Source organism: Taudactylus pleione, unplaced genomic scaffold (genome assembly GCF_031769625.1).
Source record: "Taudactylus pleione unplaced genomic scaffold, aTauple2 ptg000959l, whole genome shotgun sequence".
Classification (NCBI taxonomy): Eukaryota; Metazoa; Chordata; class Amphibia; order Anura; family Myobatrachidae; genus Taudactylus; species Taudactylus pleione.
In genome coordinates, this window is record NW_028285360.1 from 4033940 (window position 1) to 4049522 (window position 15583).

The window sequence follows — 15583 nt, forward strand, 5'->3', positions numbered from 1 at the left end:
ACAATACAAAAAAAATGACTAGTCTGTACTAGTAGAGCCCAGAATAATTTTCCAAAGTAATAATAAATGTAAAATTTTTTAAAACTATATGAGTTAGACATTAACAATAATAACAATAATATGAAGCTTTAATATTCATATAAACTGCAGACACTAAAAGATGAATAGTAACAACATATAGGACCTCATTCAGAGATATAGGCAAACCCGATGGTTTGCATACATCTCCTATGGTGTAAGGACTGCTTGTGTGCAGGATGTGCACTGCGCATGTGCAGACCTCCATCTACAAGTTCACTTGCAGTAACTACAAGCCGCAGCTGTGGCCATTGAGGGCGGGGAGGGGTGTCGCCAGCCTGTGTTCCCCTCTACTCAGGCAGCCTGCACGGTGAGTGTGTATGTCTGCGTGTAGTACACTGAGTCTGCACGGTGCAGACTGCTTTGCTGTCACTGATTGGCTGGAGCCTGGAAGCACTGCTAAGGGAATGGTACTGAAAAACCGACAGGATGAAGATCCAGACTAGGGCAGGTAAGCTAGCTCTCCGTTCTGGCATTGGGATTAAGTAAGGCTTCTGTATTTCTACGCCTATCTTGAATCCCTTGCCGGGATTCCAATGTCGGGATTGAGACCGGCGGTCTTGCGGCCGCCGGTCTCATAACTACATCCCCGGCTCAGAGAGCTATGTCCTGAGTGCCGCCGCAATGCTGCCACTGAGTGACAGCGGACGCAGGCCATTAAACGACATTGTACTGTAGAGGGAGTTCGGCCCAGTGGGAAGTGTCCCGCTATCCCAGTGGTCTAATCCGCCCCTGCACAGTGAGGCAACTGGTTTTAATCACATTTCTTTCTGTAATTCATGATTTTCACACAATTTTGTTGTAGTTATTATGTTTTTAATTATATTTCACTGACAACATAAATTTTACTGTGAAATAATAAGTTATGTTTTTAGCTTCTTGTGTACCACTGTACAATAACTGCTTTTCTTTTTCTTTGTTGTTAATCAATTTAACTACAGTGACTTAAATAAATCTCTCCAGCGCCTGAAACTACCAATGCACTAAACCAAAGCCTGCTGCAGCTAATATAGGAGAAAAATTGCTAACTCCACAGAAATACAGTACACATTAAAAGGAAAAAACTGTGCTGGATAGATGCAGCTATCAATTGACACAATATAATAATTTATTGTAACAATAAAAATTATGCTACACAGTATAAAAGTCAAATAAAAATCAAATGATTTATTTTACAATAATATATCTATATTCTGTATAGGATATTGATCATTCAATAAACTAGCATATAAAAATAATACCAAATCAAACATAAAATATAAACCATATATATGGTGCTAGACAAAAGTATAGCTGGAAATGTATGAATGAGGCAGATGGAATCTATGAGCATAACCCGGATAAGAAGAAATGGAGGATCATATAGAATGTCAATGGACTAATTAATGTCCATATGTAACATGCAAGAGTTAAATTCCTCTAAGTTTCATAGTGATAGCACCGGCTGCTTTAACATTTTCCTTCCAATATCAAAGGCTGTGATACTTGTTGTTAAAACACTCTGCGTCGACTGTCTGTGTTAGCTCCGCCCCGGACCTTGAGTATCCTGCAGCTCGCTCTCACAACTAGGTTCCGCCGGTTGTAATAGTGGGACGGAGAGCTGTAGCAGTTAGCACTAGGCATGCAGTGTGCCGGGATAAGCAAATAAGCTGCGTCATTGAAAATCATGGACCTCTCATCTGGGTGCTTAGTTATACTGCTTTTATATCGAATTCCGTGTCTGACCCGGAGGTTGGAACAGGGGGGGTCATTCAGACCCGCTCGCGAGCGCAGGACGCTCGCAAGCTGGTCTATGTTCCCCCAATGCGCATGCGCACGACGGAGGGAGCCGTCGTTATGGGTCTCGCGCTAAAGGGGGCGTGCTGTCGATGGTGACTGACAGCACACCCCCTTTAGTGGGGGTGCCAGGGGCGTGGTTGCCAGACGGAGGCGTTCCCATGGGAACGCCTACCGTCTGAGTCCGGCCCTACTGACATCACTAGTGATGTCAGTGGGAGTGATTTTGGCTCTGATAGAGCCAAAATCACTCCAGGGCTTGCAGCAACGAGACCCTACCACAAGGGTCTTGTCGCAAGCCCGATGGTCGCGATGGTCTTGACCATCGCGACCATCTTTTTGGCCGCTCGCATATGCTGTGGGTGGTCACCCACAGCTATGCGAGCGGCCAGGAGGCCGCTCCATTTTAAGGTAGGAGGGCACTGATTCAGAGTGAGCTCTGGTCAGAGCGTCCGGCTCTGAATCAGGCCCTGGGTTCCAATCCGGATCAGACCCAGACTTTCCCCGGCGCCGACCCAGGATATTCCTGAGTTGGCCCCGTTCACACTGGAGCCGGGACCTGGCTTTTCCGGCATTGAAGTGGACGCTTGGAGATGAATTCATCTCCAAGTAGGCCCGGTGACAGGGGGGACAAAGGGGACACCAGTACCGGACCCCAAAGCTCAGGGGCCCCCCGAAGATTCAGGGACAAAAAAATGGGACCGCAGGACCTATTAATACCTATTAAACATCAGTGCTGCTGTTAGACAGGAATAATTTTTCCCTGTCACAGCAGCCATCCAGCTGAAGCCCCCCCACCGCCACCTTTCCTTCCCCAAGTCACCGCACTCTGACACGCAGGAGCCAGTGCTCCTCCTGGGACCACATCCCAACCCAGCGCCAGCACGTAATCCATACTTAAACCTCCTGCTTCCTGTTCCTTCCTCTGCTCTCACTCATCAGCTTCCTCTCCTCAGTTCAACTAAAAGTCTACCACTCCTCCCCCCTCGCGGCCCACCGATCCACCCCCCCTCGCAGTCCGGACCCAGATCGCGCCGTTTACACTGCAGGTTTCACGGGTTATTCCCGTGTTAAACCATGCAAGTGACCTGGGTTGGATTGCCGGGAATCCAAGACTGTCCCCTTTTACAGCATGGAGCTACCCGGGTTAACCCTGCAATAACCCAGGTTTTAGCTCTGGTATAAAAGGGTACAAGAAAAAGCCTCTTGAGCTCAGTCTGGACACCATAAAAATAAGCAAGGCAGCAACGCATTTCGTCCATGACGCGGGAGTAATTATATTCAGCATATTTATGTGTGGGACTGATATAGTTCCTAATGTAGAGACATCATAATACCATTTTCTATACTGTGTGACTAAGTTACTCAGAAAAAAAATGTCACACATTACAGAGTATGATTTACTTTAGTTCTTGAATACAATCATTAGGCTGTGAAGTGGATCAGCTCCAGATGTGGGACTCAGAGTAATTACACGCAGCATATTGATGTGTGGGATCTATATACATTTTAACTATACAGTAACCAGCCAGTAATATTACAATTATCCCTTCTGATTTTGACAACTATTATATACATCATGGAATTTAATTGACTTCACTTGTGATAAATAAGGCATAAGTGGCATATAACATATGATACATTTGTGAGTAATAACAAAGGCAGACTGAGACATTATAATTTGATTGCACTTTAATAAATCAATTAACGATTGTGGCATACACATTTATGATTGTCAAATTAATGAATTACGTTTATGGCAAACACAGGTTTTTAAACCACATATACAAATATTAATATTTTGCTGACCTTATTTTAGGGATTTAATAAAGGTTATGTTTTAATAGTTACTATGTGTCACTATACGATATAGAAATAAATATATATAATTGGAATCAGTCCGTGAGTACACCTTAACAGGAATACTTTTGTCTTTTTTTTTTATTTTTTCTTCATTTATGTGGATTTATCCGAAAGTCTTCCATTCCTGCAAGGGACATTTTCTTTTTTATAGAAAAGACAAGTCCCTACCCATATTATCCTTGTGGGAGTTTGTGTGGAACAACGCTGTAACCCCCCACTCCTGGACTTATATATGGGAGACTGAACTTTTGTTGCTGCTGCTAGCTCCCTGTCCCTGGAGATAGTGTACTCATGTATATAGAAACAGCCATTAGAGTATTTCACTACTAGTCTGTTTCTCATCATGTGTATGTGCTGAACAAATGATTGGGAACCCAGGAAGAACCTAACTTTGTCTGTGTTAAATGAACTGTCTGTGGTTAATAATACCTCTTTTCCACCAAAAACCCAGGTCCGACCTGGGTTTTTGGACATGGTTCCAACCCTGGTCAGACCCAGGTCAGACCCATTTACACTGCACCTTTGATCTGGGTTACTCCCAGGTCAGCCCTGTTCACACTGAACTCAGGTCTGCCCTGCTAAACCTGTGGTCATAAAAAGTGGGAGGTGACTGCTCCACAACCACCAATCAGCTCATTTTAGGCATGATTCAGATCAGATAACCTGAGTTGCACCGTTTACACTGCACCATTACCTGGGTCCAACCCTGGTAGCTACCTGGGTTGGATTGCAGGGTCACTTGACCCAGGTTATTTTTCAGGGACCCTTTTACACTGAGCTGCGACCCGGGTAGACCCAGCAAAAACCCAGGTTTTTGCTCTGGTGTAAAAGGGGTATATATGAGAACAATTAACACTACAGAGCAATTCACTAACATAGCTACGTAACTTAAGTTGCTGTCAATGAAAATTATGTTTGGAAAGAAGTGAATACCCTGAACATGAAATGCAAAGTATATGTGTCTAGCAATAGAGTTATGCAGGCTTGTGAATATAAAAGCCGTTTTATATATATGATAGCCTTTACAAATAGAGACGCATACTGGCGCAGCAGGCAATATAATAGATAGGCATTGATCAAGTGTGTATTGCTATCATTTAAGCATTAGGATCATAGGTATCCAAACAGTAATATATTGAATTAGGAGATTGGATGTCCCTGTAGGCACTGATTATTTTGGGTTAACTAATAAAAGAAATGTATTTATTTTTATTTGTTTATTAAGTTTCTTATATAGCGCAGCATATTCTGTTGCGCTTTACAATTGGAACATTAATAGAACAAAACAGGGTAATAACAGACAGATATATAGGTAGGAAGGCCCTGCTCGCAAGCTTACAATCTATAGGGAAATAGGCATTGATACACAAGGATAGGTGCTATATATTGCAATTTGGTCCAGCCAGACTTCAGAGTTTCTTGGTGGGCTGCATGATCCAGTCACACAGGAATGTTGGCCAAATGTTAGGATGTTGTGAAAGAAAGACAATGTGTGAGGTTATGTGTGGACTGTGAAAGGGGATGTAATTAGACATGGAAGCTATGAAGGTTACTATATGTGGGCGGTTCTGGAATCTGATAAGCTTGCCTGAAGAGGTGAGTTTTCAGGGAACACTTGAAGGATTGGAGACTAGGGGGTAAATTTACTAAAGTGAGAGTTTTTAGAAGTGAGTTTTAAAAGTGATGTTGCCCATAGCAACCAATCAGATTCTACTTAACATTTAACTAGCACCTTCTAGAAGATAATAGCTAGAATCTGATTGGTTGCTATAGGCAACATCACTTTTAAAACTCACTTCTAAAAACTCTCACTTTAGTAAATTTACCCCTAGATGTAAGTCTTATCGTGCACAGCCCTATTGGTTGAATAAAAACAATATACTAATACACAGTTTGGACTGTATAAACATAGCCAGAACAGGATTGATACATTGCTGGCATAGGGAGTGAATTTTTGAAACATTTGTATCCAATAGAGAGGGGAATTCAATTAGAGGCGAAAAGCCAAATTCCCCTGTTTTTTTTGTGAAAAATTTGCCTAAAAAAAATTCGCCAAATTCAATTCCAGGACAATTTCGCCTAAGTGGAAACAATTCTCCAAAAATGATTCTCCAATCAATAGCTGGTGAAAAGAAATGCAAAATCTTTATTTTGGGGTGCAAACATGGGGAAACAACTCAGACCCCTTGGAACAGCCCCCCAAAGGACAAATCTGAAAAAAAAAACAGAAACAAAAACCTAAGAACACCCCAAAAAAGACATTTCATTTTTGGGGTGAAAATTTAAAAAGTGGGGGGATAAACATAAAAGTAGCGAAATAGACTTCTAGGGGGTCCTCAAGTATGCGTCAGGTGTTTTTGGGATTGCAGGTGCATTCAGCAGGTGAATTTTTCACGTTTTTTAAAAGTTCACTTTAGAGACATAAAAACATGCTAACACCCATTTTCAAGCACCCCAAATTTGACAGGAATACCTATTTTCACCAAAAAATACAGCTTTATGCCATTCTTCACCACTTTTACAAAGACGCTAATAGCAAGCAATTTACACAACTTAAGTACCCAAAATAGTCTTATTAGGGCTATTAGTACACATCTATATTGATTCCCTAGGTTAATATATCTTTTTCTGGGGTACAGACTGATTTCCCCAATTCTTTCAGTACTTTTCGCCTGTACCGCATTCGCCTATTTCCGTCTGTTTTGCAATTGAATTAGGCGAAAAGCGGGAACGAGCACGGAATAAATTTGCCTCTGAAACAGGCGAATGAAGCGAACAGTCGGACAGGCAAAAACTTCGCCTCTAATTGAATATGGCTCATAATCTTGCAACAAATGTATTGAGCTTGAAATAATGGATTTATCTTTGGAGACTCAGACAGTGGATAAACTTTATTATATTTATGAATAAAACAGCACACAGTTGAGTTTTTAATATATCTTTATTCACTTAATTTTCTTTTCTATATCACTTTATATCTCTATATTGTTTTTAAAATTATATTTAGCTCAAGTGACCTTATTTAAGGACATACAGTTCTCATATTATCTAATACTATATATAGAGTAGGACATCAGTACTCGTCACTATATATAGGATCAAGAGGATACTTGTTTTTAATGCATATCTAATAAATATTGGTTTTAGACAGAATGTGAGTTTAGGATAAGAGTGCGCCTCAAAAAAACTGATTCTCTTTTGAATTTTGGTTTGTGTATTTGAATCAGTAGGTGGCACCTTCAATATTTCAATAGAATAAATACTTTAACTATTGGAAAACACGATATTTGATATCCTCATTTTGATACTGTCATTTATATAATAACTTGGTGCGGGAGCATCTTTTTCTGTATAAGCTCCCAGGAGTTTACCTGCTTGGATGAGTGCTTCAATCAGTCTGGAATTCATCTACAGTCGGGATCCGGCATTCATCGCCCGCCGCTTTCACTAGGAGAGCCGCTACCTTGTGTGCAGTGATCCCCACGTACTCAGACACAGCGATGGGACTCGGCTCTGCAGGGCCGAGGACACACACCAGGTGAGCAGTCTTATCTGCATGTACTCCCTGGTCACGGCCATCAAAAGAGGGCTGTGGCGGTAACATGTAAGTCCGGTCCCCCTTTTCTCCCCTCACTATTAAGTGTACATACTGTAGCCATGATCTATATCTTGGTCAGCCACTTACAAATACATACCTGCACTGGTCTGGACTTTTTGTAAAGTAGCAGCTCATTTATTTTTTTTTTTTTTTGGAAACTCTTTTTATTGAGCAAATCACAAAAAAACCAGTACATTCCAATATTCAAAAATAAGAATTAACACATAACATACTTTTATAATGGGAACTGTACCATTTCAGAATAATAATATGATATAGTAGAAAATTTTCTCATTATAAAAAAGAGAAGGAATAAAGAAGCAAGAGAAAAATCTTGCAGCAACGGTGTGGCAATCCGTTTAAGAAATAGAGAGAAAAAATAAAAAAATAAAGAGGAAAAAGGAAAAGAAAGACTTTAGGAAAGACAAAGGAGAATAAGAGGAGAAGAGGGTGGGCGGACTCCATATAGGATCACTTTCTTTCAGATTAAACATGTTAGAGAAAATATATAAAAGGAAAAAATTAATTGTTAAATGGAGAGGAAACATTTTGGTATGTCAGCCAAGGAGACCATATTTTATCAAAGGTTTTGGATGTATTACGTAATAAAGCTGTCATATATTCCATCTTGTATATATACCAGATGCGTGATAATATTGCCTGCATCGGAGAGGGATGAGGGTTTTTCCAATCCGCTGCAATTTGGCAGGTCATAGCAGACACTATATGTCGGAATAACCTATTCTGACACCGGGACAGAGAAGGCAGACCCAAGGGAAGTAGAAAATGCCGAGGATCAGAGGGAATCGTAATATCAAAGAGGTGCGAGAGGAGAGCAAGAACCTCCTGCCATATTCTAGATAGTTTGGGACAAGTCCACCAGATATGCAAAAAACTGCCCTCTCCACCGCAACCCCTCCAACATCTATCCGAAGCATCGGGAAACATTGCTTGTAGCCGCGATGGTACATAATACCATTGGTAAAGCAATTTATAAACATTTTCTTTAATTTTGACGCAAATAGAGCTGGTGGCAGCATTGTCCCATATCTCCGTCCAATCCTCAGCATCTATAGGGTGTCCCAAATCTCGTTCCCACGCTAACTCATGAGGGTCTCGATTAGAGCTTACTTCTTCCGCTAGTAAGGAATAAATAGTAGAAATAAGACCCCTAGTGGAGGGTCTTCTCCAACATAAGGACTCAAAAGAAGTCAAAGGTCTGCTAATCAGAATCGAGCTAATTTTGGAGTGGAAATGTCTAATTTGTAGGAACCGAAAAAAATCTTTGGATGGAACCGCTGCTCTATCCCGGAAGTCAGAAAATTGTGGGAAATTAGTATCTATAGTAATATCATTTACATAATAGATATTGCTCGATGACCAGGCAGTAAAAGATGACTTACATAAACCAGGAGGAAAAGATGGATTATGAAGTAGAGGTATCAAAGGGGACGGGGCCGGAGCTAACTTAAAACATCTATTGGTTAAATCCCAAATTGCTAAAGAACGGGAAATTACAGGATGAGAAGAAACTGTCCGGGGACGATGAATCTTAGGGATCCACAAGAGGGGGGATACAGTAGCCAGTCCCAGCTCCTCGGCCTCGATAGCAACCCAGACCTTCCCCGCACCGAAGTTACACCACTGAGCACAATGAGAGAGCTGCGCAGCATAATAATATTTTTTTAAATCAGGAATTCCCAAACCCCCACCCCTGGAAGGCCGCTGAAGCAACTTTAGTCTGATCCGCGGGCGTTTCCGGTTCCATATGAAATATGAGGTTTGGTACTGAAGGAATTTGAACACGTATGGAGGGATGTAGATCGGAAGGGTCTGAAATAGATACAAGAGCCGAGGGAGAACGCTCATCTTAACTGAATGTATTCTACCTATCCAAGAAATAAAATAATTGGACCAGTCACACAAATCAGACTTAATACAATCTAGAAGGCGGGGAAAGTTAGCCTGAAACAGCTGATGAAGATGATGAGTTAGGAAAACACCAAGATATTTAATCTTTTTTTTATGCCAGGTACAAGGGAGCATGGCCTCCAGTGTTTGCTTTAGGATAGCAGGGATATAGAAATCAAGAACTTCAGTCTTGGTGACATTAATTTTATAACCCGAGTGTTGGGAATATGAATTTATTTCCTCTAGAAGTGAATTTAGGGATCGAGCTGGGTCAGTGAGAGAGACTAAAATATCGTCGGCATATAATGCGATTTTATATTGCGAAGGGCCAGTGGATACTCCCGAGATAGCTCTATTACAACGGATCTTTGCCGCTAGGGGTTCAATAATAAGAGCAAATATTAAGGGAGAGAGGGGACAACCCTGCCGAGTACCGTTAGTTATTCCAAAACTAGAGGAATAGACAGCAGCTCATTTATTAATACAAAAGTAATCGGAGTCCCACCAAGGATTTATTAAGACTGGTCAAGGATGGATACATTACATCTGCTGAAGTGATACACCAATACATTGTTATATGTTCATATGCCACTTTCTAACTTTTACCTTTACCTAAGGATTGACTGATACTAAAGAACGGCTTCATCCGCACAATATTGGAGCATACAACTGGTGCTCCTCTTTTATATAATTTTGGATGAGATCGTGGATTGTGAATTTGAGATTATGACTACTCACTTCTTATTCTATCTGTTTTTATTATATTAGTATAATTTTCTGCATGCAAATTATGAGTATGCACTGAATATTTGCTGATTGTCTATTTAGACCAGAATTTATACTTGCTATTAACAGTGTAATAAATGTATTGTTATATCTATATAGAGTTGATTTGTATCTTTTGGGTCTGGGATAGGCCTATTGGCGCTACCATTTACTTTTATATTCTTACCTCCGGGTTTATGGTGTTGGTGGACTCCTAGGAGAGCTGCTGGCCACGATTCAGCTACAAAGAGGTGGGCGCCCTATCACTTTTCTATGATAAAGTCCTCTGTCTCTGCATAGATTTCTGGGGTCTCAATTCCATTACCATCAAGCCCTTCCTCTCATATCTGAATTATTTGACCACTTAAAAGGAGATCAGATCTTCACCAAATTTGGATCTCAGTAGAGCATACAGTATAATTTAATTGGTATAAAGTGAGGAGATGAATGGAAAACAACCTTCAACACCCGAGATGGGCATTTAAACTATTTGGTTATGCTGCTTGGAGTCAGCAATGCTCCTGCAGTCTTTCAGAGCTTATGAACAAAATATTTAGTGATCAGCTCTACAAATATGTGGTCAAATATCTTGACGATGATATAATACTTTACAAAACTATTGCTGCCCATCATGAACATGTCCAGAAAGTTCTTCTCATCTCAGAAGGAATCACCTCTATTTTAAACTGGAAAAATGCTCCATCGAACAAACTACCATTTGTCAGGATGCAGTCTGGGATTGTCTGCTACTCAGCTGCACGCCGGCACCCTTGGGCTTTGGTGTTCAGTTGCTGGAGTGGAGGTGAGTGGTGACTGAGAATTCTCCCCAGGGTCTGCTAGGGCTTCCGTGCATGCGTCCTGGTACCCGGGGTGCCGGGCATGGCCGCAGCCATGTTGGTCCATATCACCTGACTAGTATACCTACTGGTAGTCCTGCGGTCAATCAGCTGATCCTCTGATCCAATGACCAGCTACCGAAGGGTATTTAAGTCTGACTCCAGGAATAGGAAACTGCTGTTCAACTTCGCTGTTCCAGTGATTGCTATGCTCTCCAGTGTTTTCCACGAAGTATTAGCCCTCACGCCGACCTCCAGTGTTACTTGTATTAGCTCCCATGCTAATTCTCAGCGTGTATCTTTAGCTCTCTCATAGAACTCCAGTGCTTCATGTAACAGTTCCTGTGTTGTCTTTTAGTGTGCTGCTTAGCTCACAGGCTGACTCTGTGTTACATGTGTTAGCCTTCAAGCTGATTACTAATTTAGCTGTCAAGCTGCATCTCTGTGTTTACTTCTCCTTACATATCTCAGTGCAACCTTGTAACTCGATCCTTACCCATTCTCAGTGTATTCCTGTGTCTACATTTCTCAGTGCAACTCTGCGCTTAGGATCTCTATCAACTCTCAGTGTATTCCTGTGACTACATACAGTATTTCAGTGCAACTCTGCTATTGGATCCCTATCAATTCTTAGTGTATTCCTGTGTCTACATTTCTCAGTCCAACTCAGCGATTGGATCCCTATCAATTGTCAGTGTATTCCTGTGTCTACTTTTCTCAGTGCAAGTCTGCGATTGGATCTCTATCAACTCCCAGTACATCCCTGTGTCTATAATCCCTGTGTTTATCAGTGCAAGTCTGCCTCCAGGTTATCTCCAGTGACTATCCTGATTCTAGTGTCTTCTAGTGCTTACTCATCTCTAGGGTTCCTAGTGTTAATCCGTGCTAATATAGTTTTTGGTCTTCCTGCCACTCCCAGGTACCTGTCCAGAGGGCTGCGACCTGCTCACTTGGTGCAGCGAAACCCATATACTATCTGGAGGGGTCACTGGTGAAGACCACCAAGTGAGTTAGACTCCGCACCTCTAGGTAGGTCTCGCCAAACCTGGGTTTGGCCGCAATAGGGAGACCTAGCACTGTCACTCACCTGCTTGTTCCCTAGCCACTGTACCACCTGGCTTTTGTCCTCACCTGAAGAATTTCCCATATGGTTCCTGACACCATTCCTATTCTGGGATATACAGTCAGGTCCATAAATATTGGGACATTGACAGAATTTTCAGATTTTGGCCTCTATTCACCACCACAATGGCTTTGAAATGAAACAAACAAGATGTTCTTTAACTGCAGACTTTCAGATTTAATTTGAGGGTAATTACATCCAAATCGGGTGAACGGTGTAGGAATTATAACAGTTTTAATATGTGCCTCCCACTTTTTAAGGGGCCAAAAGTAATGGGACTATCAACTCAAAAGCTATTTCATGGACAGGTGTGGGCTATTCCCTCGTTATTTCATTATCAATTAAGCAGGTAAAAGGTCTGGAGTTGATTCTAGGTGTGACATTTGCATTTGGAATCAGTTGCTGTCAACTCTCAATATGAGATCCAAAGAGCTGTCACTATCAGTGAAGAAAGCTATCATTAGGCTGAAAAATCAAAACAAACCCATCAGAGAGATAGCAAAAACATTAGGTGTGGCCAAATCAACTGTTTGGAACATTCTTAAAAAGAAAGAACGCACCGGAGAGCTCAGCAAAACCAAAAGACCCGGAAGACCACGGAAAACAACTGTGGTGGATGACAAAAGAATTATTTCCCCGGTGAAGAAAAACCCCTTTACAACAGTTGGCCAAATCAAGAACACTCTCCAGGAGGTAGATGTATATGTGTCAAAGTCAACAATCAAGAGAAGACTTCACAAGAGTGAATATAGAGGGTTCACCACAAGATGCAAACCAAAAACAGAAAGACCAGATTAGAGTTTGCCAAACAACATCTAAAAAAACCATTACAGTTCTGGAACAACATGGGCAGATGAGACAAAGATCAACTTGTACCAGAGTGATGGGAAGAGAAGGAAAGGAACTGCTCATGATCCAAAACATACCACCTCATCAGTGAAGCATGGTGGTGGTAGTGTCATGGCGTGGGCATGTATGGCTGCAATGGAACTGGTTCCCTTGTATTTATTGATGATGTGTCTGCTGACAAAAGCAGCAGAATGAATTCTGAAGTGTTTCGGGCAATATTATATGCTCATATTCAGTCAAATGCTTCAGAACTCATTGGACGGCGCTTCACAGTGCAGATGGACAATGACCCGAAGCATACTGCAAAAGCAACCATAGAGCTTTTTAAGGCTAAAAAGTGTGATGTTATGCAATGGCCAAGTCAATCCCCTGACCTGAATCCGATTGAGCATGCATTTCACTTGATGAAGACAAAACTGAAGGGAAAATGTCCCAAGAACAAGCAGGAACTGAAGACATTTGCAGTAGAGGCCTGGCAGAGCATCACCAGGGATGAAACCCAGCGTCTGGTGATGTCTATGCGTTCCAGACTTCAGGCTGTAATTGCCTGCAAAGGATTTGCAACAAAGTATTAAAAAGTGAAAGTTAGATTTAGGATTGTTTAGTTTGTCCCATTACTTTTGGCCCCTTAAAAAGTGGGAGGCACATATAGAAACCGTTGTAATTCCTACACCGTTCACCTGATTTGGATGTAATTACCCTCAAATTAAATCTGAAAGTCTGCAGTTATAGCACATCTTGTTTGTTTCATTTATAAGCCATTGTGGTGGTGAATAGAGGCCAAAATATGAAAATTCTGTCAATGTCCCAATATTTATGGACCTGACTGTATTATAACTGCTCATGGTCTTCAGATAGATTCAGAGAAGGTAAAAGCCATTCTGGATTGGCCTCAACCTTCAGGCCTTAGAGCTACCCAGCGATTGCTTGGCTTCACCAAATATTATAGAGATTATTCAAGGTACACTCTTCTATGTCAGCACTCATCATTGGTCTTACCCATAAGAAAGCTAACTCTACAACATCACCTCCTGAGGCAGCTTGAGCCTTGAATACATTGAAGGCATTCCTTTCTGTTCCTGTCCTGAACCAGCCAGACAAATCTAAACCTTTCTTCTTTGAGGTAGACGCTTCCTCTTTTGAGGTTGGAGCAGTTCTTTACCAAAGACAGGACTCAGGGAAACTTCACCCTCCTGGGTTCTTTTCTCGACATCTGAAAAAAACTACAGAATTGGTGACAAGGAGCTTCTGGGCGTTAAATTAGCACTGCGCATAATATGTAAGTCCTTCAGGATGTATGTGATCATCATGCTGCAGCAGCAGCAACTGTGTTAAGAGGGTGGGGGGGGTGGTAAAAGAATAAAAGTTCTGCCCAGCCGGTACCGCTGCCCTGTCACTGCAGACCCATACAGCGACAGTGACAGCCTGGACTGCATTGACCTGCTGATGGACATCAGCTGACCTGCTGGCTGGTGAACTTCCCTACAGTTTCCGGCAGTGTCAGCATTTTCCGGCTGTCATACAGCAGTGCTCAGTGCTCCCCCTCCACGCTTGCAGCAAACAGCAGGGATTGGATGGTATCTGGAGATAGACAGGAGGGCTGGGTTTGCTTCTTGCCACTGAGGAAAACCCAGTCCTTCTGTCTGTCTATAGATATAAAGGAGAGTGATCACTCACCCTGTTGTGGGCCATTTTATAAATAGCTCGCTCCGCAGTTGCATTACAATGGCCTGGTTTGGGACCACCTCCACCCTCCCTGCCTGCAGTGAACTCCGGACCAGCTCACCCTCCCTGAGCTCCAGCAATAGTACTGTAAGTATTGTGCTGGACTTTTTTTTTCCCCAAAAGCAATGCCTGTAGGTTGTTAGGGTAGGTTACAGTGTGTATAATTAGTGTTGTTAGATTTAGTAAAGAGGTGTCCCAACTCCAAATGCACTTTATAGTCTTTATTTTTTTTAATTAGACTTTTGTTCTTTTATTTAATAGTTACATTCTAATGCCACTCCCCCCGGCTCAGCCTAAACCTAATCTAGCAGCAGGACTATCTTTTTCTGTTGTCCTGTAATTTAATAGTTGCATTTTAATGTGTGTCCTCTCCCTCCCTCGCATAAATCTAATCTAGCAGCAGAACTAGTGTTATTTTATTGTCCATGAAAAGCACTAGTGCTGCTAGACAAGGCTTCGGCAATATGTTGGTCTGCAGTTGCTATTGAACTACAAATTTCTCAAAACTGACAGCCATTGACTTGCTGGGACTTGTAGTACCACAATAGCTGGAGATCAAAAGGTTTCTCTCTGTGACCTAGCCATGCTGCAGTTCCTGAAGGGAGGTCATTTAGCTCCATGTTTGTAGAAGGTGTTTGTGGATTTCAGTTAATCAAGAGCCTGATATTGAATTTGCTTGGCGGTATTCAATTGTTGCTCCTGTCGGGTGCGATCAACTGCCAGCGCACCATTTCAGCTCGCAACCCCAGGGGGGTGCGAGCTGAGATGGGCGAAAAGTGACCTGTTTGGGCACCCAAACAGCAGTTTTTGTGATCAGCGCAAAAAACAGCAACAATTGAATAGCGCCCCGCGATCTCCCGTCACTTTAGATGGGAGACCGGGCACTATATAAAAATTGAATATCGCCTTCTGTGTCAGGTAGATAAAGTGGTAACTTCCCCTATTCCTCACTCTGCTTCCAGTGGTTGCATTCTTCTATAAAGTAGGTGCTGTGTGGCATAATGTGTAAGGACCATTACAGTGTGGCATTTGTATAAGGGGCTCTACTACTTGTGTCAT